A 26,002-nucleotide genomic window follows, 5' to 3' on the forward strand; every position below is an offset into this window, starting at 1 on the left:
ATGCCTTTTGTAGTCTTGCCACCACTGGTCTGTGATGTGCAACTATAATTGGAAGTAAGGTCAAAGTCTATATGGTGGGTCCTCCATGAGTCTGAAGTCCTTCCTGCTAGGACCATTATATGGTCTTCCTAGAAAAGAAACAGCATAGGAGAGGGCTAGGTGTGGAGATCACATCAACTATTTAAACTTGTAGGTCATTCTTTTCTTCCCAAAACTCAGATAGCCAAGAGACCACCCTCATATCATGTATCTGGGATTCCATCTCTTACATCTGCCTGCCTCTATTTTACCCTTTCTCAACTGGGAGCCTCCTCTGAGCCACAGAACACAGGAGATGATTTGAGTAACTATTTTCTCATTTCTCCCAAGGGTGTCATAATTAGTCTGGATGCAGAGGAGAGAAGTTAATGGATTATGTATAATGGATATCTAAGGTCTTTTGAGAAACCATCATTTGAGGTTTCTTTCTTTCCCAGAATTCCTATAGATAGAGACCCATTTCCTCATTAGATGACAGATTCTATTGATGCAGCACTCATTATATGGTAGGACTGTGTAGGCATTTTATACATAGATCACATTTACTCTTTCCAACAAGGCCATGACCTGTGTACGGTTATTTACATTTTGTAGAGGGCTGCCTGGGAAGGCACATGGGCAATTTTTCTTAATTATCATCAGCTGAATTCAAGGCATAGGTAGAGCCACACCTTGGGAACATGTTTTCCCAAGATGGTGGACATGTCAGCTTGGTCTTCATATCAGCCCAGGTGTTGGCAGGGGCGGGACTAGATATGTAAATCCAGTCATGCTTGGGCCTACTTAAGAATGCAAATAAGTTGGTGTTACTTCCTGGTATTGGGGGTATAAAATAAATGTGCTGGGAGGGGTTGTTGTCGTCTTCTTTCTGCCTCTCCAGCAGACAGGATGGCGGCCCACCCGGCTCCCAGCTTAAAATCTATCTCTGTGTCTTCTCTCTTTATTTCTAATATTTCTCAATCCCTGGCCGCTTCCACTTAGAACCGGTTCATTCATCTCTTTTTTTTTGCGGGACGCTGGAAAAGAGAGATCCCTGCCATGTCTGGCCCCCTCCGCATCAGGCCCCTGCAACATTTTGTGACTGGGGAGACAGAGGTTCAAAGAAGTAAAATAACTTGGTGATGGAGATGGTGATGGTTAGTAACAGAGCCAGAATTTGATCAGGTCATCTGGACTCCAAACACCTCACTTTTCCCTGCTATCCCACATTGCCTATTGCTTGGTATGAATCAGATTTCTTCCCCTCCTGCTGATGAAAAGTTTAATAAGACTAAGGTTTATAAGACTCATGAGCAAACACTCAAACTACTGCTTGGCCTTTATTGCCTTCCTAGTATTTTTTTTTCTGAGTCCCTCTACCTGAGTCTGTCTAGATGTCTCTTAAAAATCTGACTTAAATTGATACTTATGGGGTACCTACCATGAGCTGCATGCTGTGTTGGGTAGTAGTGTAAAAGGAGAATTAGAAACTAGCCCCAGAATTTCTCCTAGGGAAGATATTTTATTTCATAAGTATCATCTGAGGTTTTGAGTGAGCCTCTCCCCAAGGGGTCTGGTTAGAGATTTTTAAAAAAGGAGCCAAAGGATTCTGTATAAAAAAAATCAACAGGAATTTGTGTATAAAGGAGTGAGAAGAGAAGAGAGACATAGGATCTGATATTGGTAAGGAAGCTGCAGCTAAGGAATATTTTGAAGGTTGTAGAATTTTTGGTCTACAGTATAATTTTAACATGATTGGGCTATTGTAATGTAGCACCATCTTTATTTCTATTATTTCCACAAACCTCTTGCAGAATCTTCTGAACATACCAAGGGTCCTGTGAGCTCGTGTACAGAAATGAGTCACATTCCAGATCTGCATCAATGTTTAAGGAAGAGAGAAAGTGCATACTAGAAAGCAGGACAGGGTACAAAGTGAACTGATTCATTTGTTAGAAGCTGGAACTCAGAAGGTTCATGAAAATGTCATTCCCTGGGAATTGTCAGTAAGCTTGGGGAGGTCCCCACACTTTCCCCAAGATGAGTGATAAAGATTCAGTACAATTTAATCTAGATTTTAAGAGGCATAGTGTTTGTAGCTCTGAATTTGATATTTGGGTCATTCAGAGAGCAAGTTATAGATTCTGTCCTCAAGAAATTTAGTTTAATGGGAAACACAATTACATAAAGAGATCATTTCAAAATCATGTCCCATGCTCTTGGGAAAGAGAAATGGACTGGACCCTATGACTTCAAAGGAAGGGAGCAGGGATTATTGTATTGAAGCGAAGAAAGTATTGGAGGAGATAAAAGAATCTTCTAGAAATTATTTAGTGAAGAAGAGAGGAAAGAACATTCTGGGTAGTTGAATTAGTCTGAGAATACTACTACTACTACTACTACTACTACTACTACTACTACTACTACTACTAGCTTATGTTAACTAAGCACATAGTGTGTGTACCAGACATTGTTCTAAGCAATTTATATCTATATACTCATTTTAACCTCAAAACCCTGGGTAGATGAATTAGTCTGAGACTACTACTACTGCTACTACCCTGTTTCCCCGAAAATAAGACAGTGTCTTATATTAATTTTTTCTCCCAAAGTTGTGCTAGGTCTTATTTTCGGGGAAACACGGTAGCTTATGTTAACTTAGCATATACTGTGTGTACCAGACATTGTTTTAAGCAATTACATAACTAAATAAGTTCAACTCATCACCACTTATTAAGTTATATAATCCTGGGCAAATCACTTGATCACCTCCTTCATGTGTAAAGTGGTGACAATAATAGGATATATCTCATAGGGTTTTGAGGTATCATTTTAATTACTATTTGGATTAAATATTACAAAATGTGAGATCTCAAGTCAATGGGTTAACTATTACAAGCATGTTAAAAAATTTTAATTTCTCATAATTTGTAAAACAAGTAAAATTTTAAGGTAATTTTATAAGGTAAATAAATTTACTGCTAGGGCAGTAAATAAAATTTTCAAAGCAAATGAACAAGGGAAACATCTTAGTGTCAGGTTAAAGACGATGACACAATGAACCTTTGCAGTTTGAAGAGTATCTCCTGTGAAAATTTCCTGTAAATAAATGACTCCTTTTCATGAATACAGGAAATAAAATCAGGGCTTTAATTTTCAGTAAGATCTTTCCTCCTCTTGACTAATACTTCTCCCTGTTACTAGTTACTTCCAGCCTTTGGTAAAATGATACTGTCTGCCCCGCCGTGTTCCATTCTTACAAGAGCTCCTGGCAAGAAGTTCTTTCTCCTTCCAGAAAGAACATTTGCTGTCATGAAAGTACAAGGCCTTGGGTTTCACTGATAATATCAGCCAAAGCTGAAACAACATTGGGACACATAGCTCTCTATTTCCGCAGTCTAGGAGCACCGACAAGAAGGAAGTAGGCAGGTGAGCATTCACTTATTCAACAAATATTTATTGAACACCTATTTGGTGCCCGGCTCTGAGACAGGGTTCAGTGAGATAGAAACTTCCATGAAAGACTTCCCTCATGAAGTGGAAACAATGACAAGCCAGTGTGAAAAGTGTGGTGTGAAGGAAGCCTGGCGTGTGAGGCTACAAATCAGGGGCACCCCCCTCTGGAAATGGGGCACTGGGTATGGCCCAGGGAAGGTTTCTCAGAGTTGTTGACTTCTAGGGGACCTGAAGAATGAGTAGGAGTAGGGAAGGAGGCTTTGGTGTGCATATATGTGAGTGTGCATATGCATGCTTATACATGGGTGTGTGTCCCCATGTGAATAAAGACTGTGTTAGGTTGGAGGGAAAATCATATCTCCAAAACCTAGAAATAAGCATGGCTGTGGTACCTTTAAAAAGGGCCAGAATGTCTCTGCATTTAATTTCATCAGAAGAGTTTGAGGCTTGGGAGTGTTTCCTAGAAGCAGTAACTGTCAAGCTGGTCTTGAATGATGGGTAGGAGACAGCAAGCCAAATAAGGGGGCAGGAAGGCAGGGCTCTCCCAGCAGAGTCACAGCCTCAGCCAAGGCACAGAGGAAGGGAAATGTCTGGTGCCTCCAGGAAACTAACTACAAATAGCTCAGCCAGACCAGAAAATAGGTTGGGGGGGAGTTGGGGGGGCGGGGAAGAGGAAGGTACAGAGAGAGGTGGGGAGGTGACAAGAATCTCAGGTCTGCCACTCACTAGCCTTGTGACCTTGAATGAGTTAGTTGGCATTTCTGAGCCACAAATTTTTCATCATAAAGAGGATAACACACCAACAACAGTAGACCTTGCTGCAGGGCATCGCTGTGAGGATTAAATGAGGCTTGCAGAACAGCTCGCACAGTGCTTGGCAGATAGCAAGAGCTCAGAAAGGGGCACTGATTAGTAATCACTCTTTGTAGCTGGAGGTTTCTGAAATTCTTCTCCTGAGTGTGCCATGGAGAGAGCCTTGGCTGGGCACAGTCCCTAGCACATTGTGGGCAGCCAAGGACTAGGTGTGCAGAGAAAGGGAGATTATTCTTTGGGTTTCAACCACAGCGACAAACATTAGCCCTGCCCAGGCTCAAGTGAAATAGATGAGGAAGCTCTGCAGGGATTTGGCCTGCACTGGGAGATGTTCCTCACCCTTGACTGAGAGATTTCAGATGGACAGGTCTCCTTGAAGGTTATTCTTGGTTCTTGTTCCAACTTAAATCCCCTTTCTCCAATGTTGAGGCTGTGCATGTTAAGGGTGATGATACTGGAAGGGGTGTTATGCAACTTTTTTTTTTTTAATTTGGTGAAATTCTGCTTTGCCAAAAATTCTGCTTATGGTTTTTATCTTTTCAATTGAGTATGTGAACTGTTTAATGTGACAGAAAACTTTATGCCTTTAATCTTTATATATACCCTGTTTCCCTGAAAATAAGACAGTGTCTTATATTAATTTTTTTCTCCCAAAGTTGCGCTAGGTCTTATTTTCAGGGGATGTCTTATCTTTCCATGCGCTAGGTCTTATTTTCGGAGGATGTCTTATTTTCGGGGAAACATGGTAGATAGAAGGTATGTGGGGAGGCAAGCTGCCTACAATGGAATAAATGTTATGTCCCTTCAAAATTCATATGTTGAAATCCAAACCCCCAACGTGATGGTTTTAGGAGGTGGGGCATTGGGCGGTATTGACATCATGAGGGTGGATCCCTCATGAATGGGATTAGTGCCCTTCTAATAGGGACTCCAGTGGGCTTTTGCTCTCTTTCTCCCATAGGAGGATACAAGTCTGCAAGCCATAAGAGAATTCTCATCAGAATACAGGAGTCTGTGTCTGTTGTAGATGTTGCAAATACATTTTATTTTTAGTGTATCTTTGTTTTTAATATTTTTACTACAAAAGTTTACATTTTGCATCATTATTTTGTCAGTTGAAAAGCTAATCTATAGACATAAAAGCAGCACAATGACGAGTTAGTCACTTTCCCCCTCCTAGGCTCAGCTTTCCACTCCAGAAGTTTAGAAAAGTTTTATAGCCAAAGCCATTCACCTTTCCTTTTGTGGTTTCTGTCTTTAGTACCATATTTAGAAAGTGTAGTATTTTTACACGATATTATGAATATTTATATTTTTCTTACTGCTTTTAGAGTTTATTTTTACATTTAATCTTTAATCCCACGGAATTTATTTTGATTTAGGGCATGAAATGAGGTTCTGTTTTTTCTGATTAATTAGCTAACATTTGAATTTTAAATTTGGAGGCAAGATAGAATATATTTCATATTCAATTGCAGAATCACACGTAATTAATTATGCAGTAAAAAAAGAGAAAAGATGCCCCCTTAGAGGAAAAGCTGAGGATGTCACAAAGAACTGCTTCTGTGGGAGAAAGTGAACGCACTCGTGATCACACCAGTGGAAGCCACAATGTTTTTAGAGATCTGGTTTGAACAAAGCTATGTGGTGAAAGGGGAACCCACAGAGCCACTCCTGGCAGACTCTCTCAGCTGGATTTCTGCCAGGGTGCTCTGCTGTAACACCAGGGGAGGAACCAGAAAGGCATTCTCCTATGCATATCTGATTTGGGCCATCCTTAACTTTTCTGGGTGGAGATGCAAACCCTCTCAGGGGTAATGGCTTTGGGGTCGTTGGCGAATAGCCAGTCCTGGGTTCCACGAGGGAAGATCTTACTCTGCAGTGTCTGAAATGGAAACTAGGACCTTGGGTGCAACAGCATTAGGGGAAGATGGTGAATTAGATGGAGGCTGCTCTGGGGAACTCCAAAAAGCTGTTTTAGTTTCTATTTTCCCACTGACTCCTTGCATAAATTTGAACATACTCAAATTGGAGAGAACATTCATAATTCTTTCCGCTTCAAGTTTATGATCCTTCTTGGCACTTCTCATTGATATCCTCATAGACCTCGGGCATTCATTCATTCAGAAAATATTTTTCTAGTACGTTAATTCAGTGGTCGAATGACATTCAGTACCAGTTTATTTTTTTCTGTCTTCCATTCTCAGCATATTAGTTGATTGCCTCATTTTCCCAATATAGCTGCATAGCTCCAGACATTGTATTCTTATGTTTCTAGGGGCAAATAAAGTGGGCATTGAAATGCCTGGAGCTCTTTTTCTAAGATCTAAGAAACTGTTCATAAAACAGTTTCCTGTTCCTCAGAGGCTTTCCACCTTTGTCCATAAGTTTCTGTCACGTATCATTAGCCAGAAGTAAAATGTATGTCCTTTCTGAAACCAGTTGCTTATAACAATAATGAAATTGTTAATTTTGGCTTAGACTAATACAAATTCTTTTTGGGCTGGGACCAAGAAAAACAAGGCCAACTGGAAGAGCTTAGATAACGGAACAGATCTGAGTTCTGTTGGCAAGGAGAGATGCTGTTGGGTAGTTAACCAGGCTTATATTTTGTGCCAATCTTGGAGGCAAAAAGTGATTTTTCATAGGCTTGTTTATATTTTCTTTTCAATTCTTTTACATTTCTTGGTCATTTTTATTTCTTCCTTTATGAATTGCCTGTTCATGTCCATGTCTCATTTTGGTATATTCATTTTTCTTATTGATTTATAAGAGTTCATTGCTTATTATTTTTCTAGTGGGGCTATAATTTTTTTATTCCTTTACCTCTCAGTCAGGTAATTCTGAGTTCTTTCCTTTTCCTAATCCAACATACCTTCCAAATTCACCTTGGAGATGTCTCAAAAATTCTTTTTTTAAATAACACACACAACTCTGGTCTATCACAAAAGAGTTCCCCCCCAACATTTAGTTAGTCCTCAATCTCCTGGAGTATTTATTTATTTATTTATTTATTTATTTATTTATTTTTGTGTATGTTGTTAATCCTCACCAGAGGATTTTTTTTTTCCTCATTGACTTTTAAAGAGAGAGTGGAAGGGAGAGGGAAAGAGAGAGAGAGAAACAGCAATGTGAGAGAGACACATTAATTGGTTACCTCCCACATGTGCCCTGACCATGGCTGGGGGATTAAGCCTGCAACCAAGTTACCTTCCCTTGACCAGAATCAAATCTGGGATTCTTCAGTCCACAGGCCGACACTCTATTCACTGAGCTAAACTAGCTAGGGCTGGAGTCTTCTTTTAAAGCAAAGGTCACAGCCTCTTTTTCTCTTCTCATCGTAAATACCCCAACTACTTCTCCCTTTGGATTATTGCCATGGCCTCATAATTGTTTTCCTCTCTTTTAATGCCTTCCTTTTCTTTTCTTTTCTTTTCTTTTCTTTTCTTTTCTTTTCTTTTCTTTTCTTTTCTTTTATTAAATTATTATTTGTGTACATATCTTACCATTGCCTAGATGCCTGTCAGCAGATGATTGGATTAATGCCTTCCTTTTCATCCAACCTCCGGTATATCAGTGACAAAGCACTAAGGTGAGACTGACACAGCTTTATACTCATTGTTGCTAAGGCTGACCTTATGCTTGTTGAGGAAAGTTCAGACTTAGCCTAGCATGTAAGACCCGCTTCATTCAGATCCAAACAGCCTTTTCACTATTGCCTTATGCTCTTATATCAGCCCTTCATGCCTAATCCTGCTTCTGCTAGTGCCATTACCTTTTGTCCTTTTGGTAAATCTCACCCATTTTTCAGTATCCTCCTCAAAAGCTACATCTTGGCTTTCTAGATTCCTCAAGTCAGAATGACCTCCTCTGCCTTTCATAAGCAGTTTTACTGGGACATCTTGCCTGTATCACTGTTCTGTACACAGGAACTCTTCACCACTCTCTCATGTAAGCCTGTGTCCTCATCACATTGTGGGTTTTATGTGGAGTGATGATCAATGTGTGCTTCTTGAGTCTGCTAGTGCTCAATAAATGTTTGATATTAACAATTCATCTTGGTGTACAATTTACCCAGGGGCCAACTTAAATTTAATTGCCACTTAGCCTTTGCTAGAGCAAGGCTGATTACCACTATAGGTGCAAGTGCTTTTGGGAAAGGAGGTACTTTCCACAGTTTGTATGTAGTATGGATTTTCAAGTCTCATCTTTAATTTTTAGCAGAGGACTCTATAATAGTACTTTATATAATTGATCCTTTTAGGGTAAGTGAATTCAGCCCTAAAATTACTACTATAAACAAATATTTGTAAGTCATGCTGAATTATGGGAAGTGGATCAATTGTAGGAATTTACTTTTCTAGTTCCTTTAAAGAAACTTTAAAAGATATATAATAGGGAACAGTTATTGACAATTTGCTACATGTCATGCACTCTACATGTATTTTATTTAATCCTCATAATAGGTCTAAAAGATAGGTACAATGACCGTTTTCATTTTAGAATGAAATGGAGTCTTCTTTTAAAATAAAGGTCACATCCTCTTTTTCTCTTCTCATTGTAAATGCCCCAATTACTTCTCCCTGTGCTAGACTGGAGCTGTGTATGTTATAAAAGGAGAAGAGAGTTTAAGTAATTTGCTTTAAGTCATGCAGCTAGTAAGTGAAGGGATCAGGATTTAAATTCAGGCAATCGGATTTTTGAACTTGGACTCTGAAGCAAACTATAAGGCATATTTTTATTGACCATCAAGGAGATATTGTACATAGTTAATTCAAAGCTATCCTGTATAATAATCCTATATAATAAAGAGGTAATATGCAAATTGACCATTACTCTCACACACAAGATAGCCACTCCATGTGGATACAAGATGACCTCCACAAGGTGACCAGCAGGGGAGGGCAGTTGTGGATGATCAGGCCAGCAGAGGAGGGAATTTGAGAGGGATCAGGCCTGAAAGGGAGGGCAGTTAGGGGCGACCAGATGGGCAGGGGAGGATAGTTGTGTTTACCAAGCCTGCATGGGAGGGCAATTAGGGGTGACTGAGCCTGCAGGGGAGGGCGCTTGGGAGTGACCAGGCCTGCAGGGGAAGACAGTTAGGAGCAACCACACTGGCAGGGGAGGACAGTTAGGGGTGATCAGGTCAGCAAGGCTAGGAGAATTAGGGGAAACCATGCTGGCAGGGGAGGGCATTTGGGGGCAACCAGGCCTGCAGGGGAGGACAGTTAGGGCAATCTGGCAGCAGGGGAGCAGTTAGGCGTCAATCAGGCTGGCAGGGGAATAGTTAGGAGGGGTGATCAGGCTGGCAGGCAGAAGCAATTAGGTGGAGGCAGGCAGGTGAACAGTTGGGATCCAGCAGTCCTGGATTGTGAGAGGGATGTCTGATTGCCTGTTTAGGTCCGGTCCCTGTGGGCAGTCAGACATCCCTCAAGGGGTCCAGATTGGACAAGGTGCAGGCTGAGTTGAGGGACACCCCTCCTCTCCCCGCCTCTCCCCCCCACACACACTTCCTTGCAAGAACATTTGCTGATCTGGAAGGCACAGTCAAAGATGCAGAATGATGATAAGGTAGAAGTTAGAAGAGATATTACAGACTCTACAGTTTTGCGCTACTGCTATGAATATTGTTTTATGCAGATAAGCTTTTTTTTTTTGCAGATAAGCATTTTATGGATTTTAATATCTATGATACTTTAGTCATTTAATAAGAATACAAACTCAAATTTTTCTGCTATGACATCCTAGTATGTAAGGATCTATCCTAGTGGGATAAACCATTATATTTCTTTCAAAGCAGGAAAACAATACTTATATTAACTTTCCCAAATGTGTGTGGAACTTGAAATGAATGGAGTAACATTTCTCAAAGTGTGGTCAGGGGCTCCCTGAGGCTCCCTGAGATCCTTTTAGGAAGTTCAGGAGGCCAATGCTGTTTTCACAATGATACTAAGATGTCATCTGACTTTTTCATTCTCATTTTTTCACGAGTGCACAGGAACTTTTCCTTAGTCAACAGGTTGAATGCAGAAGCAGACTTGAGCATCTAATTGACTTCTACTGAGATGATCATTAAAGAGGTTTGCAAAAATGTAAAACAGTGCCACTCTTCTCATTAAGTTAATTTGTTTTGGAAATATTTATAATATATGATAAAATGTATTTATGCTAACCCATAAACATATATAATGGGTTTATTACTGTTATTTTAACATAAATATTCTTACATGTCAGTTTTAATTCTTAATGCAGTACATATCAATAGGTATAACCCACATAAACAAAAGCTCTTTAAGATCCTTAGTAATTTTGGGAGTGGAAAGGGATTCTGAGACCAAAAAGTTTGAGAAACACTGATGTGGAGATGCTAAAAAGGATCTAAGTCATAGGTGGTATCTAAGTTTGCTTCCAAGATCATAATTTAAACTCTGCACGTGTGCTGGAATATGTATAGCTTGAAATGTATTCATTTATTCATTACCACAGTCAATGGATATTTTTTGAACACTAGCTGTTGTGCCAGGTGCTGAGGAAGCATTGGGGCAACAGTGAGGAACAAGACAGCCTGCTCTCTCAAAGCTTCATCTTGGCCTTTCTTTACTCAGCTTTTCCTTTAGCAGCTATCCTCAAGGTCTACTCTAATTTAAGCACAGCCCCTAAGGAGTTTATAATCCAGGGAGACATCAGTGTGGACAGGTATGATAAGGGATTCTGGATCTGGACTTAAATCCAGAAGAGCAGGCAGGGTTAAGAGAGCAGAGCTGAGTGAAAGGAGCCAGGCTGGGTGGGGGAAGAGATGAGCAGGCTTGTGGAAATCTGAGATCATTGTGGGGATGTAGGGACCCTTGAGATCATTGTAGGGAAAGGCAAGGGACTTCTGGAAAAGAAAAACACTCTTATGGAGGGGAACTCTTGGTCTAAGGCTGTGTTTTCTTCTGTAGCTGATGTAAACCTACTTGTCATCAGATGTCTCTCTTGGGTGTGATTAAAAGGCTATGCCATCATTTAGTGTTTCCCAAACTTGCTAGATCCTAAACTTTACCAAATAATAAGACTGAGCTGGAAGTACTTGTTAAGGACACAGATTCCAGGGATCCCTACAAGAAACACTTACCAGGGGAGGGGCGCGGGGTGCTAGCTCAGCTAGGAAAATCACATCTGATTCCATTAGGCATGCCAGATGATTTTCTTGCCTTTTTTTTTTTTTAAATTATAGGCAAATTTTGGGAATAAAACTTAACCTATTACCAGTGGTTCTAACCCTGAAGCCTCAGTGGGAAACTTAAAAAAAAATTACCACTGCTCAGGCCCTACTTGCAAGAATCTACTTTAATAATAACAAAAATGATAAAACTCAAGATACACTGACAATAATTAGAATTAAATTAGGAAGTTTTTTGGTCCACAGTTATTCTTCCAGTTGTACCATATCCTCCATAGCCCTAGAATCAGCTAGGATATCATATTTGACCCCATTTACAGTGTTTTTTTTTTATTTTTTAGTTCCCAGGTGCCAAGAATACAGCATTTTGAGCCAGGGGTGTGATTACTGGTGATGCTGGAGGCAGGAGAGTGACATAACTTGCTTAGGAGAAAAGAAAACATTTACAGTTATTTGGGGCTATCAGTGTTTGTTTAGGTCACAGCAAATATTAAGAGCAGCCCACTGAAGCCAGGAAATAATCCCCCTGATTCAGTTTAACTGAAAACTTTGGGAAGAGGCAGAGAATAAAATCAAATCAGTGCTCTCATTGTTCCAGGGAACTTTCTGAGTAAACGTAAAGTATGTGCTGATAGCCTTACAGGAAAATAAATTCTGTTTTAACTGGGGAAATTGTTTGTATTTTTCCATTTACGATATTATGGACTCCAAATTTTGGGAGGTCACAGGGGTAAGAAAACATTTGAGAGGCCACTTGACTCTGCTGCTTTATTTCAATCTCTCTCTGCTCATCTTCATGTAACCTAGACAGGGTATCAGGAGATTTGAACCTTGAGCTGCCTCTGGCATTTGCTTGCTGTGTGACCATGGGCAAGCTCCTTGCTCTCTCTGGGCTTCAGTTTCCCTATCTGTTCAAAGAAAGGTGAAATCATTACAGCTGAAACTTTGCAAAAATATAAGGCTTTATTATGACACTAAAGGCCTGGTACACAAAATTCATGCATGGGAGGTGGGGGTGTAGGGTGGGATAGCCCAGCCGGCACCGTCTCCAATCTGGGACTCCTGGAGGAATGTCTGACTGCTCAGTTAGGCCCAATACCAGTGAGCAGTTGGATATCCCTCTTACAATCCAGGACTGCCGGCTCCCAACTGCTCGTCTGCCTGCTTTCCTGATTACCCCTAACCACTTCTGCCTTCCAGCCTTAGAATGCCCTAACCACTCCCCTGCAGATCTGCCCTCCCCTGCAGGCCTGGTCCCTCCCAACTGTCCCCCCTTGCTGGCCTGATTGCCCACAACTGCCCTCCCCTGCCAGCCATCTTGTGGTGGCCATCTGTGTCCTCATGGGGGCAGCCATCTTTGACTACATGGGGTTGGCCATCTTGTGTGTTAGAGTGATGGCCAATTTGCATATTACTCTTTTATTAGCTAGGAATAGAGACCTGATGCATGAAATTTGTGCAAGAGTAGCCCTCCTCCCCCCCCCCCCCCCCCGCTGCCAGCACCAGCTTCCCTCTGGCAGCTGGGACCCAGGCTCCCCTTGCAGCCCCACCTTCGTCCAGAAGGTCGTCTACTCTAATTAGCATATTACTCTTATATTATTATAGACTGTTCTGGCACCGTCTTAGACAAAGGACAACTGTATAGAAAAGCAGAAGGTTGAACAGCATCTAGAAAGAACTATACTTGTTCTGTGGTCAAACTGAACAGGATCTGTAAGGGGACTTGGAAAGCAATCTTAGCATTCAAGAAAGCATGTCCAATACTCTGAAGAAAGGAAGGGTCAGAAGTTTGACCTTCTTAATTCAACTCATGCTGGGTTTTATGGTCTTCAGCTTAGATATTATTCTCTATAGGATTAATTTTCTTCATAAAATGATAACAACAACAATAATAATACCTGTCTCATAAAGTTATTCTGACTAGTGGATAAAATAATGTACTTAGGGTTTCAATAAAATTGGCTATGTTATTTTTTCCTTATAATTTTGTCCCAATGGCTATTTTCTCCTTTCCTTGGTGTGTCCCATGGTATTGTTTGAGCTTAGCTTTATTAATGCATCTTTATTCTCTTTCTATTTTATAGTTATTTTGGCCTGGTTCATCTAAAAGAAAGAAGAAAAAAATTTTATGGAGTCAAGTTTTAAGAACAAAAGGACAAATAGTACACCTGGATGGTAAGATTCAAAGCTGAAAAAGTACCATTTTTTTGTGCTGTCAAATGGAGGCAGAAAGAGAGTCCACAACTTGGGAAGGAGAGCAGGTCTTTGGACGAGGAACTGCTCCCCAGAGCTGTGCTGTATGACCTCCATTTCTTGAGAAAGAGCTTTCTGTGCAAACGATTGGCATGAATCAAAGGACATTTGGGTTCTCTCTCAGGCAGCTTTCCAGAGCAGAGCAGCCATTAATGCTTTCCTTTCGTCTTTGCCATTTCTAGTCTTTCCAGCCCCAGTCCCTTGGAATGGAGACATGATAACAAGCCCACAGCTGCAGCACAGCTGCTGTGGGCCAGGCCTGGGAATCCAGTCTTGGGATTTAGTCCTGGTTCTTCAGCCTCTGTTCTCCATGAGGCCTTGGGTGGGTCTCTTTTCCCATATGCCTCTGCAGGTTCTGTGCTTGAGAGTGGGCAGGCTGGAATGAATGCACAGCTCCATGCATCAGGAGGACCTAAGGGCATATTATTAAAACTACACATGCTCAGACCTCACTCTCAGAGATGCTGATTCAGAAAAGTCAAAAGTTAAGTTGTTTTTGTGAGTCATTGCTCCTGATCCAAGACACCTGCACGCAAGATCCTAAAGGTCCACAATTTGTAATATGTGGCATGAATCACCCACTTACTGAAATGGAAGGGATGTCAAACAAGTTTCCTCTTGCACAGGATTGTCATCGGGCCGTTGTTCTGAAAGTGTGGCCTCCAGGTCTCCAGTGAACCATGAGGGTCTGTGTGAGGGTCTCCAACTGAATCAACTGTGAGTCCTTTCTTTATGTTTAAGAGGTTAATGAAATAAGTTCCTATAGGTTGGCATTTTTTATATAATTGGGGGTATTTGCTAACAATCTAATACATGAGTTTAGGTTCCCCTGAAAGCAAAACCTAAGGCAAGGATTTAGGTGAGAATTTTGTTGAGGAGGTGACTCTAGGAAATAGAAAGGAGGGAAGGGAGAAAAGCTAACAAATAGTGACCATTGAACTGGCCACTGTGGTGGGAAGTTGGAGCTTAACCCCTTTGAGGTTCCTCTGACAATGGAGTTCAATGATTTTCAACCAAAAGTGATTTTTTAAAATCTCTTCCTGTGTGGCATTTGGTAATGTGTGGAGACATGTTTGGCTGTCACACTGGGAGGTGCTAGTGGCATCCAGGGATACACAGGAAAACTCCCAACAACAAATGGCCCCAAATATCAATGGCACTTATGCTGAGAAACCTGCTTCAGAATTGTCCCTCTTATTGATGTTGTGCCTAGAGCATCTACCCATCAACTCTAGTCCCCCTCTGAGTTGCCTCCAGGAATGTGAATGACCTCTAACCACTAGGCTTCGTGTGAATTAGGGCTTGAGCAGGCTTCCATAGTTTTGGAGAAAACCCTGAGATGGAAAAGCAGAGAGACCACATTACACGCATAGGTTGAACCCTGGCCATATGCATGAAATAGACTCACGTGTGCTGAAATCAGGCCGAGGCCAAGGGGATGTGGTCAAACGTGATTTTCCTAGCTGAGTAATGATTCTGGGGCTGTGGAGAATATGGTACAACTGGAAATAAAATTATAGACTGCCAACTGTCCTTACTTAATTCTAACTATGAAAATGGCTGAACTCTAGAAATCCAGGATTATACAGAGCTGCTGTATGCTAAAATGGTTAAAAACATGGTCTCTGGGCCAGAACTGGCTGCTTTCTAATTCTGCTTCTGACACGTGTTAGTTTTGTGACCTTGAGTAAAGTAAATTCTCTGTTGCTCAGTTTTCTCACCAAGAAAATGAGATTAATAATGGTTCAAACCTTAAAAATTTGTTGTGAGAATTAAATTTTGGCCCTAGCTGTGTGGCTCAGTGGATAGAGCATTAGCCTGCAGATCAAAAGGTCCTGGGTTTGATTTCCGGCAGGGGCATGTACCTTGGTTGCAGGCTCCTCTTTGGCCTGGGCCCTGGTCAGGGTGCATGTAGGAGGCAACCAATTAATGTGTTTCTCTTACTCACATTGATGTTTTTCTCTGTCTTTCCCTCTCTCTTCCACTCTCTGTAGAAGATCAATGGAAAAATATCCTTTGTGTGTGTGTGTGAAAGTGTATAAAATTAAACATACATGTATACACTGAGTGGCCAGATTATTATGATCTCTGAATGCATAATAATCTGGCCACTGTGTGTGTGTGTGTGTGTGTGTGTGTGTGTGTGTGTGTATTGCCCACAACAGTCCTTTATATATATAAAATTACACATATAATTTTAGAAGCCCTGGTGCATGAATTTGTACATGGGTGGAGTCCGTCCGGCCAGCCTGGCCAGTGGGTGGAGACATGGGTGGTTGGCTGGCCTGCCTGCTGGTCTAACTCCTGGTGGAGGGGACTATTTGCATATTAGCTTTTTATTATATAGGATATACACTGAGTGGCCAGATTATTATGCATTCAGAGATCATAATAATCTGGCCATTCAGAGTATGTAATATTTAATGTAACATAGTAACAGGACCTAGCATTTGGTGAGCACTGGTTGGTTGATTGGGTGATAATTATAATTATCCCAGGGCTTGGATTCTGGGCTTGAGGCATTGTACCATTAATCCAGTCTTGTCTTTTCCCATTGGTAGTAGGCATAGGAACGTCATTTCAATTCAATTGAAAAATGTTTATTAAGCTTCTATTGTAAATCAGACAACGTGGTAGGCTCTTGGCCAACCTCTTAGTAATAATAATAGGAATTTCCGTCTTTCCTCTTATGTTCTTTATGTATGTACTGTCATTCCTTTCTTTTATTTCATCAACTATGGGTGAAGTAAAGAGTATAGAACTTAGAGAAATGAATTTCAGTCCAGGCTCACCTTTGTCATTCACTGGCTGTTAATTTATTAAACCAAATTCTTCTAAATGTTCACATTTATAAAGGGAATATAACCAACTGCCTCACTATTTACTGTGGGATTTAAATGAGATGGTAGAAGCAAAAATATTGCAAGAATTGCTGAGTGTGTCAGTAGTTTATTATTTTCCTTGAATGTCTAGTGTTCTCAACTCTATTCGGGACCATGAAGCTTTAAAACAGACAGATTTCTATATTCTAGCCCTATGATTGTTGAGTGTGTCTGGAGGGAATCTATAATGTGAACATTTTTTTCTAGTTATTTTTGATGAACAGCAAAATTTGAGAATCCCTAAACTATACTGTGAGTGCTACAGAGCAGAAATTGTTTTATTTAACTTTGTTGTCCAACTGCCTAATGTAGTTTCTAGTATACAGTGCAGTCAATAAATGTTTTTTTTTTCCAAATAAATAAAAGGCCAAATCTCTATACATTACATAAAAGATGAAAGGTACAACTCTACAGGAATTATCCTGTTCCCCCAATCTGTATGCTTGCCTGAACCACCTTCCTTCCATTGCATTTCTTTGTCTTAGAAGTACTTGAGCTAATTTACACCTGATTGTTCCACCTCATAGATGCATTTAACCAGTATTTATGGTCCTGAGATCAGTTCTTGGGATTCCTGATTTAATGAGAGAGTAAAGATTATTGTTCATCAGTGGAAAATGCATCAGGGATCAAGGGTATGGAGGAGACAGCAAGGAAGAGGTGAAAACAAGCAGAAGTCTAATTCAGAACCCATGTGAGAATGATGGTTTGGATTATAGTGCTGAGAGGAGAAACAAAAGAGGAAAAATGTGAGAACTTTTTGCTGCTTGGATGTTGGTTATTACTGAAAGGGTGGTTTCTGGTTTGAGCAATTGAGTTGATGAGATAACATATACTGAGGAAGTCTAGAGAATGGGAGGCAGGCAGGGAATAGAAGATGTTATGGTACAGAAATTTGAACATTTTACATTTGAAATATCAGGGAGAAAGGTGTCTCATTGAGGTGGGAGAAAGCACCAGATGATTGTGGCATTATAGAAGCTGAAACAGAAGCATGTGCCAGGGAGGGAGTAGTCAACTGTGAAAAATGCTGAAAGTTTGAATTAAAAGAGGTTCTCTACTGGATTTAAAAACATGGAGGTTATTGATTGATGATCTTAACATGAGCAGTGTCTGTTGACTGGTGGGGATGGAAGCCAGAGTAGAGAATATTGAGAGTAAAGGGTAATGTCTGCTTTGTTCCATATTTCATAACTCCTGACAAATTTACTGATGACTATGGACAAAGGAATGTGTGGGCAAGGCAGGGGTCAAGACTTGCCTTTTTGGTAAAAGCAGACACTAAGGCATGCTTGCTTATCCATGGGAATTATTTAGTGGAGAGAGGGGGAGACTAATCATATTCCAGGAAATGGCATAATGAAGGAAGTGAAGTCTTTCTGAAGAATGACTCCATAGGATGGGATGCATTTTTCTGGAAATTTTATAAATAGAAGGAAAGAGTTGGATATTTACCTGCATATGTATTTTTATATGAATTGGAAGGATACACATGAAATCCATAACAGAGATTGCTCCTATAATGGGCTTATCAGAATAAAACTGGAAATATGAGACAAAGCGGACTTTACCCTTTACTCTCAATAGTCTCTACTCTGGCTTCCACCCCCACCAGTCAACAGACATTGCTCATGTTAAGATCATCAATCAAGAGGAGGGTTGGCTTTTATAAGGCCTGAGGATGCTTCCTTCATCATGGTATGAGAATAGATACCGTAGGCTTGGGCATGGGTGGTGAGAAGTTGAGGGAATTTGCTTCCGGTGACTTGTATTTTTCTCAGCTAAGCATGAGGCAAGGTCATCAACTGAAACTGTGGATGGAGGCGAAGGTGTGGGAGGCACAGGGAGAAATTGTTCACCTCAGTAAGTGGCAAATGAGCCTGTGAGGGAAATAGGGTCCACTCTCTGGGCAGATGTGAGAGCCCATTGACACTTGGAACTTTCCATTCATGTTAACATCATCTGCTCAGTTGTGTATTGTTTTCTCCAGCAACACAACTGAGGGGAGATAGCTGGCGTGGGTAGGCAAGAATGATAAAGGAGGCTGCGGACAAGGAATGTGAGGGGATTTGCTAGACAGTAATTAGAATGTGTGCTCACAAAATCTAGGATGGGCAAGACTAAGGGATGATGAGAAAATGGTAGGGATTGAAGAATAAGGTCAAAGAGTTATGGTGGTGGGAGTGGTAGGGGTTGTTCCGGAGAATGTTATTTGAAATGATGGGAGGTAGCGGACAGGGTGTGGGGTGTTTAAGATAATGCTTCATAGACAATATAGTTTCTGTTGGTAGAGATTCAGGATGTGACCATGGGAGTGGGTAGCTGAGGTAGAGTAGAGAAAAAGTGAAGGAGCTGATATCATGGTGCTGAATGATCCACTGTGTGGATGTTGAGACCTTTGAAAGTAGTAACAGGAGTTGGGATAAAGAGGAAAATTGAGTGGGGAGCTCAGGTCTTTAAGAATAAGAGAGTGGTCAAGTGGTCAGTAGAAAAACACAACAAGGAGAAGAGCCTGAGTGTTTTATAAGCATAAAGGGGAGACAGGATATAGAAGAAGAAATGGGAACGAGACCATCTCAAGATTCTGATGGTGTGAGATACGAAATAACAAAACACCCTCTCCATTGAGAGAACCACAGGAAAAATGGCATCCCAGAGAACAGCTAGAACCAACTAAAGCAAAAAGGTAAAAAGAACTTACCAAAAAAAGATGATGATTTATGGATGTTTGCTGACCCCAAACTAGGATTTCCAGAGGGTTACAGTGGAAGAGTGTGCTGGGAGGAATTGGGTTAGATTAGAAAATATACAAAGCAGCAAGGAAATGTGCTCCCCTCTTCACGCCCCCCCCCCCCACTTCTGTTATCCCTGCAGAGCCAGACTAATTCATAGGTAACTGACCACTCTATATGCCTTGTCGGGTATGATCTCATATGCTTCATTGGTCAGATCTCATAAAGTCAGATGGTGATGATTTGGGTATGCAGTGGGCTTCCTATGCTTAAGAAGCTAGCTGGACCTATTTCTCTCAGCAAAGGCTGAAGGTAGGGTAGGCACTCTCTCTGTTTATCTGTGGTTTATTTGCCACAGATTGACCTGCAGTCAATCATGGTCCAAAAATATTAAATGGAAACTTCTAGAAGGAAGCAGTTCAAAAGGTTTAAATTTATCTTTATTGTTGTAAGCAATACAGATACCCCCTTTGTTAATTTGTTTTTGTTCCCCATTGACCCTCTCCAACTCATACCCACCCCTCCCAGGCCTTCACCACTCTTTTGTCCATGGGTTATGCATATATGCATATAAATTCCCTGGATAATCACACCCCTCCCAACCTCCTACCCCTCACCTTCCTTCTGAAATTCATCAGCCTGTTCCATACTTCTGTGTCTTTGGATCTACTTTATTCATTAGTAACAATTAAAATTTTTAAATTGTGGGTGGTTCTGAATAACATGATCAAATCTCAGGCATCCTGCTTCATCTCCTTGGGGATGCAAATCACCCCTTTGTTCAGCATCTCCACTTTTCAGATGCTCCCTGCCCGTTAGTAACTTAGCCATCTGGTTTTGGAGTGACTGTCGCACTACCACAGTACTTGTGTATAAGTCCCCCTTATTTTACTTCACAATGGCCCCATAGCACAAGAGTAGTGATGCTGGCAATTCGGATATGTCAGAGGAGCCTTACGTGCTTCCTTGAAGTGAAAAGGTGAAAGTTCTTGACTTAATAAGGATAGAAAAAAAATCAAATGCTGAGATTGCTAAGATCTACAGTAAAAATTAATCTTCTCATGAAATTGTGAAGAAGGAAACAAATTTGTGCTAGTTTTGCTGTCACACCTCAAACTGCAAAAGTTATGGCCATGGTGGATATTAAGTGCTTAGTTAAGATGGAAAAGGCATTAAACTTGTAAGCGAAGACAAATGAACAGAAAACGTGCTGTGATTGATGGCAATGTGTTGTGCCAGACAGCATTGCGCCTGTAAGGAGACTTAATAAGGGATCCCCAGAAAGCGTGACACCACGCTGTTTACTGTCAGCGAGGGATGGCTCCACACAATCCAGGAACAGGCTTAGACTGAATGATATAAATGTTACTGGGAGGCTGCACCTATTCCTGAAGAAGCTGTGGCCACATTTCCGGCAGAGTTGAAGTTGACCAGGGTTCAATACAATCCTCAGTATTAGGCATCCAATGGGGGTCATGGAATGTATTCCTGTGGATAAGAGGGAACTACATATAAAACCTTAACCAATCTCAACCCCTTTTCAAAACAAAAGTCTTTTTTATTCCATATCTAGGGTCTCGTTTACTTTAGTGTTGGCAGTTTCCAGCATATTTATGTAATTAGGTTATTTTAAAAATGTCAAATAAAATGTCTTCTAATCCCCCTCATATTAACAAAAATAATGAAGATTGGTAGTACCCCTGGCTAGTGAAAGTGTGGCACCACTAAACACTATTGGATGGATAGTGAATTGGCTCAAAATTCGTGGAGGTGAGGTTATGATATCTGTTAAAATCTTAAATGCCCATATCTATTGACATCAAATTTCACTTCCAGGAATCTAATTTACAAAAAAATTTAAATTATATTTTAGGTGCATAAAGATGTCAGGGATATTGATTGCAGGACTGTTAAAATAACAAAAAAACTGCAACATTGATTTTAAAAAAATGATATAGGTGTACAATTCATCATCATCAATACAATGTACAATACATCATCCAAACATTGACTGTGTGTCCACCACATGTATCAATGCACATTAGTTCACCCATTCTGAACATTGTATAAATGCAATCACACATGAGTGTATTCCATTCAGCAAAAGTGGTTAAGTGGAACATATTCTTTTGTGCCTGCCTTTTTTTTGCTTAAAATGTCTTTAAGATTCAGTCATATTATTGTGTGTGGCTTTCCCTGTCTGTTGCTGCTCAGGATTTTATTGTATCAATATACCACTATTTATTTATTCATTCTTCTGTTGAGGGACATTTGAGTTATTTTACTTTAGGGCTATTATGAATAAAATTGCTATATTCTACTGCCTGTCTTTTTGTGAGTATGTGACTTCAGTTCTCTTAGGAATATGCCTAAGAGTAGTACAGTTGAGTCATAAATCAAGCCTATCTTTTACTTCAGTAGGTATTGCCAAACAGTTTTCCAAAGTGATTGTACCATTTTCACTTCCCCCAGCAATTTATCTGATTTCTAGTTGCTTCACATCCTCACTGACACTTAATATTGTCAATCATTTTAATTTTAGCAACTCTTGTGTATGTGGTATCTCATTGTGGTTTTGATTTCCATTTCCCTGACTACCAATAATGCCAAACATCTTCTCAAATCCTTATTGACCATCAAGGTATCCTATTTTTGAAGTCTTGTTCAATTCTTTTGTCGGTTTAAAAATTATTTTGCCCACTTAATGACTGATTGATTTATAGGATTTCTTAAGCGAGTCAGTAATGATTTTATTTATTTATTTATTTATTTATTTATTTATTATCTATGTTGAAAGTATTACATATATAGGTGTTTTATTCATATTGTGAATGTGAATCCTTTATCATATATTTGTAGTAAACATCTTTCTAAATATATGTGGCTTTTCTATTCACTTTCATAATGGTGTCTTTTAATGAACGGAAGTTCTTAATTTAAGTGAATACTAATTTATCATTTTATGACATTTTTGTCTACCTCAAGATCATGAAAATATTCTCCTATATTTTATTGCAGTAGTTATATTGTTTTATTATTTATATTTAGGTCAGTGCTCCATCTCAATTTTTTATGTATGGTACAAAGTAGGGGTAATAGTTCATCTATCTATCTATATCTCTCTATATATAAAAGCCTTAGTGACTGTTACAACTGGTCGACAGAACAACTGGTCACTATTATGCACACTGACCACCAGAGGACATATCAATGTAGGAGCTTCCTCAGGTGGTCAGTGCACTCACACAGCCAACCTCCTGTGGCTGATCAACCTGCCACGGTCCCTCCCCCTGGCTAGCCAGTCCTGATCAGCCCTGATTGGTACTGCGCAAGAGGGTCCTGATTACCAGGTCAAGGAACCCCCACCTGTGCACAAATTCATGCATCGGGCCTCTAGTTTTTCCATATAATTGTTCCAGCATTATTTATTAAAAAGAACATTGTTTCTCCAGTAAGTTTTTTTTTTTTTTTTGTATTGCTATTCAAATAATCATGTGTATGTGGGTCTATTGTTAGACCACACTGATTTGTTTTGATTATCTAAATTTATGATAAATTTAAATTTGACAGTATAAGTTTTGCAACTTGCTCATTTTCTTTCAGGCTATCTTGTCCATTATAAATTCTTTGAATACTCAAATTTTATAATCAGTTTTCCAATTTCCACACAAAAATATCTACAACGATTTTAAGTAGAATAGCTTTCATTCTATAAATCAAGTTTGGGAGAATTTATGTGATATTATATTGAATCTTACAATTCATGCACCTGAAATATCTCTTTGTTTAGGACTTTAATTTATTTTATCACTATTATAATTTTTCGAGTTCTTTTACATCTTCCTTTAGAGTTTTTCCTAGGTATTCAGTATTTTGGGGTACTACTGTAGATGTTATACTTTTCTTAATTTTTGTCTTCTAATTGTATATTGATAATATAAAAATAAAATTGATTTATATATTGACTTTGTATCTACAACCTTGTAAATTTGTAGACCCTTTATAATTTTTAAAATACAATATTTATATAATCTATTATAAGGGCACTTCCACTTCTTTTCTTATAGCACTGGCTAGGACCAGCACTTCAGTATTGCATATAAGTAGTGACATCCTTGTCTTGTGACCAATCAATATTTTACCATTGAGTATGATTTGTAATTGTAGGCTTCTGGAAAATATATTTCTTTTGTTTTGTAGTGTGAATATTTAAAAGAATAATGGGTGTTAATGAGGAGTACTTCTCTTTTCCAGATGTTTTTTTCACGTGAAGGAAGCTCAGTTAGCATAACTTCATGTCTTTGTGTGTGCTCTTTTGTTTATTCTTCCATAGGGATGGTGGAATGAATTATCTGAGAAGAATGCAATGGATATGTACCTCTCAACAGCTCTCTTTATCTTTTTCTTGGGGGATCTCTGTTCTTGTTCAGGATTGAGTGATGCTATGACAGGCAAGTTGTCTAGATCTGGGATTTGGCTCACAAGGCTGGCCAATTTGGCTATCAAATAAGTAATATCCTCCAACTTGACCTTGAACAATCACAAATTGATATTTTAATTTCCCATCTGTCTTAGTATTTGTTTTAATTTTTGGCTTGTTTCAGAGCTTGGATGCAGAAAGGAAGGACTTACTATTTATTGTCTTCTCCCCTTCCCCCAAATTTTAACAGTTGTGTTCAGGATACTATCATTTTTTTCTGCATTGTTTTAGTATATTTAAATAAAACTAATCTTTTTCACAAAGAATATTTTAAAAGTCTGCTAAGGCAAGATATTTTTAGGGTATGATTTTTCCTAAGCAATTTAAGCATCCTTTTTTATTCTGCTTATGACACCCTTGGCCTTCTTCCAATTACCTTTTATTCCCCTGTACCTTCCTGTCATGCCTTAGCCGTGCTTCATACCCTTTCCTCCTTGGAGGCCTGGGCTTCTCCTCAGCATCATGGTGTCTGCACAACTAATTTCTCCTATGGATTCCCTTCTTTCCTGTGGGGCCAAGAGTGAGGTCCTCCAAAGTCAAAACCCACAGTTATCACAATACTTCTACCATTAATTAGACATTCTCATGACAGACCCCAACAGAAATTAACCTCTCATGGCTTCATGCTCTTATTTTTTATAATTGGAGATATCTATTATACCTATGTAGTATACCTATAGATAGTATACCTATGGAGATGGAAAGAGGATTTGGATGTAAAAGCACTTAGACTTATGTGTGGCACTTAATATGCTTTTATTATATGTTAGCTGTTATTATTAGCTGATATTATTGCACTTGCTGGGCTTTTTAATATATTATTTTATATTTAAAAATATATTTTCATTGATTTCAGAGAGGAAGGAAGAGTGAGAGATAGAAACATCAATGATGAGAGAGAATCATTGATTGGCTGCCTCTGGGTATTGAGCCCGCAACCCAAGCATGTGCCCTTGACTGGAATCAAACCCGGGACACTTCAGTCCGTAGGCCAATGCTCTATCCACTGAGCCAAACCAGCAAGGGTTCATGTTCTTCTATCACTGGGATGTTTTGGGGTATATATAACTTACTTTCCAAATTAGTTTTCAAGCTCTGTAAAAGCACATATGAGTTTTACACTTTTCTTTCCTATTCTTTGCACTAGTTCAATTTACTATCTGCAAGAAAATAGCAAAATGATGATATTGATATTCCAGTATTTTTTTTTTTACCTGTATTTCTAAAATATTGTAAGCCTGATCCTTTTTGAAGTGATGCTATTTTAGGGATAACAGATGTGTTTTTATTATGTGGAGATTTAAATTCTTCAATTATTCGGAGAAAGAGATGTGGAAATCAAATGAAAATTAATTTGGTTGCTGAAAAGTCTGGGTTATAGTCTTGGTTTTTCTATTTATTTATTAGCTTGGAGATTTTCATCTCTGGTTCTCAGCTCCTCTATGTCAATGAAAAATGAAGACAAAAATGCCCTTTTAATGTAGCATTTAGCTTCTATATTTCATTATTCATATTAAAATACCATAATAATATTTTTTCAATAAAAATATGACTTAAAAATATCTTGGCCACCAGAATACTATAAAGCTATATGGCAACCACTAGTGTGTGTGTGTGTGTGTGTGTGTGTGTGTGTGTGAGAGTATGAAATAAACATATATATTAGGTCTAGTAATAATTAATGTCGTTTTCTAATACCTTTTTTAAATCGAATTTATTTAAACAATACAACAAAATTTAATCAACAATATAGTTGCCGTTGTTTTCTACTACTTGTGCCCAATGCTCAGGAAGCATTTTAATCCCTCTGTTGTAAAATTCTTGTGATTTTGATGCAAAAAATTCGGTCAATGCATTTTTGAGGCATTCTTCATTATTAAATTTTTTTCCAAGAAGAAAGTTTTGCAAAGAACGAAACAAATGGTAATCGGAAGGGGCAATATCAGGAGAATATGCAGGTTGAGGGAGAACTTCCCATTCCAACTGGCGCAGTTTTTCAGCAGTGATTCTTGCAGTATGCGGTCGTGCGTTATCGTGGTGAAGAATTACGCCCTTCTGATTAATCAGCGCGGGTTCTTTTTCTCTTAAAGCTTGGGCTAACCTTTCCAATTGGGCACTATACACTGCACTTGTAATGGTTTGGGTAGATGGTAAAAGTTCATAATGAAGAATTCCTTTAAAATTCCACCAAACACACAACATCACT

The 26,002-nt window shown here is 39.4% G+C and overlaps 1 long non-coding RNA gene across 2 annotated transcripts in view; it reads left to right on the forward strand.

The window, feature by feature from the left end:
• The window catches only part of LOC311629714, a 105,227-nt gene that overhangs the window by 3,415 nt on the left and 75,810 nt on the right, over nucleotides 1-26,002 (forward strand). The window contains exons 2-4 of one of the 2 annotated variants that reach the window (XR_014796246.1): nucleotides 7,804-7,879; nucleotides 13,534-13,624; nucleotides 14,329-14,419. This is a non-coding gene — a long non-coding RNA (uncharacterized lncRNA). The remainder of the gene's footprint in view (nucleotides 1-7,803; nucleotides 7,880-13,533; nucleotides 13,625-14,328; nucleotides 14,420-26,002) is intronic. The other variant, XR_014796247.1, reaches the window with a different exon arrangement.

The sequence above is a fragment of the Pipistrellus hanaki genome, assembly GCF_964339955.1.
Source record: "Pipistrellus hanaki genome assembly, chromosome: 11".
Classification (NCBI taxonomy): Eukaryota; Metazoa; Chordata; class Mammalia; order Chiroptera; family Vespertilionidae; genus Pipistrellus; species Pipistrellus hanaki.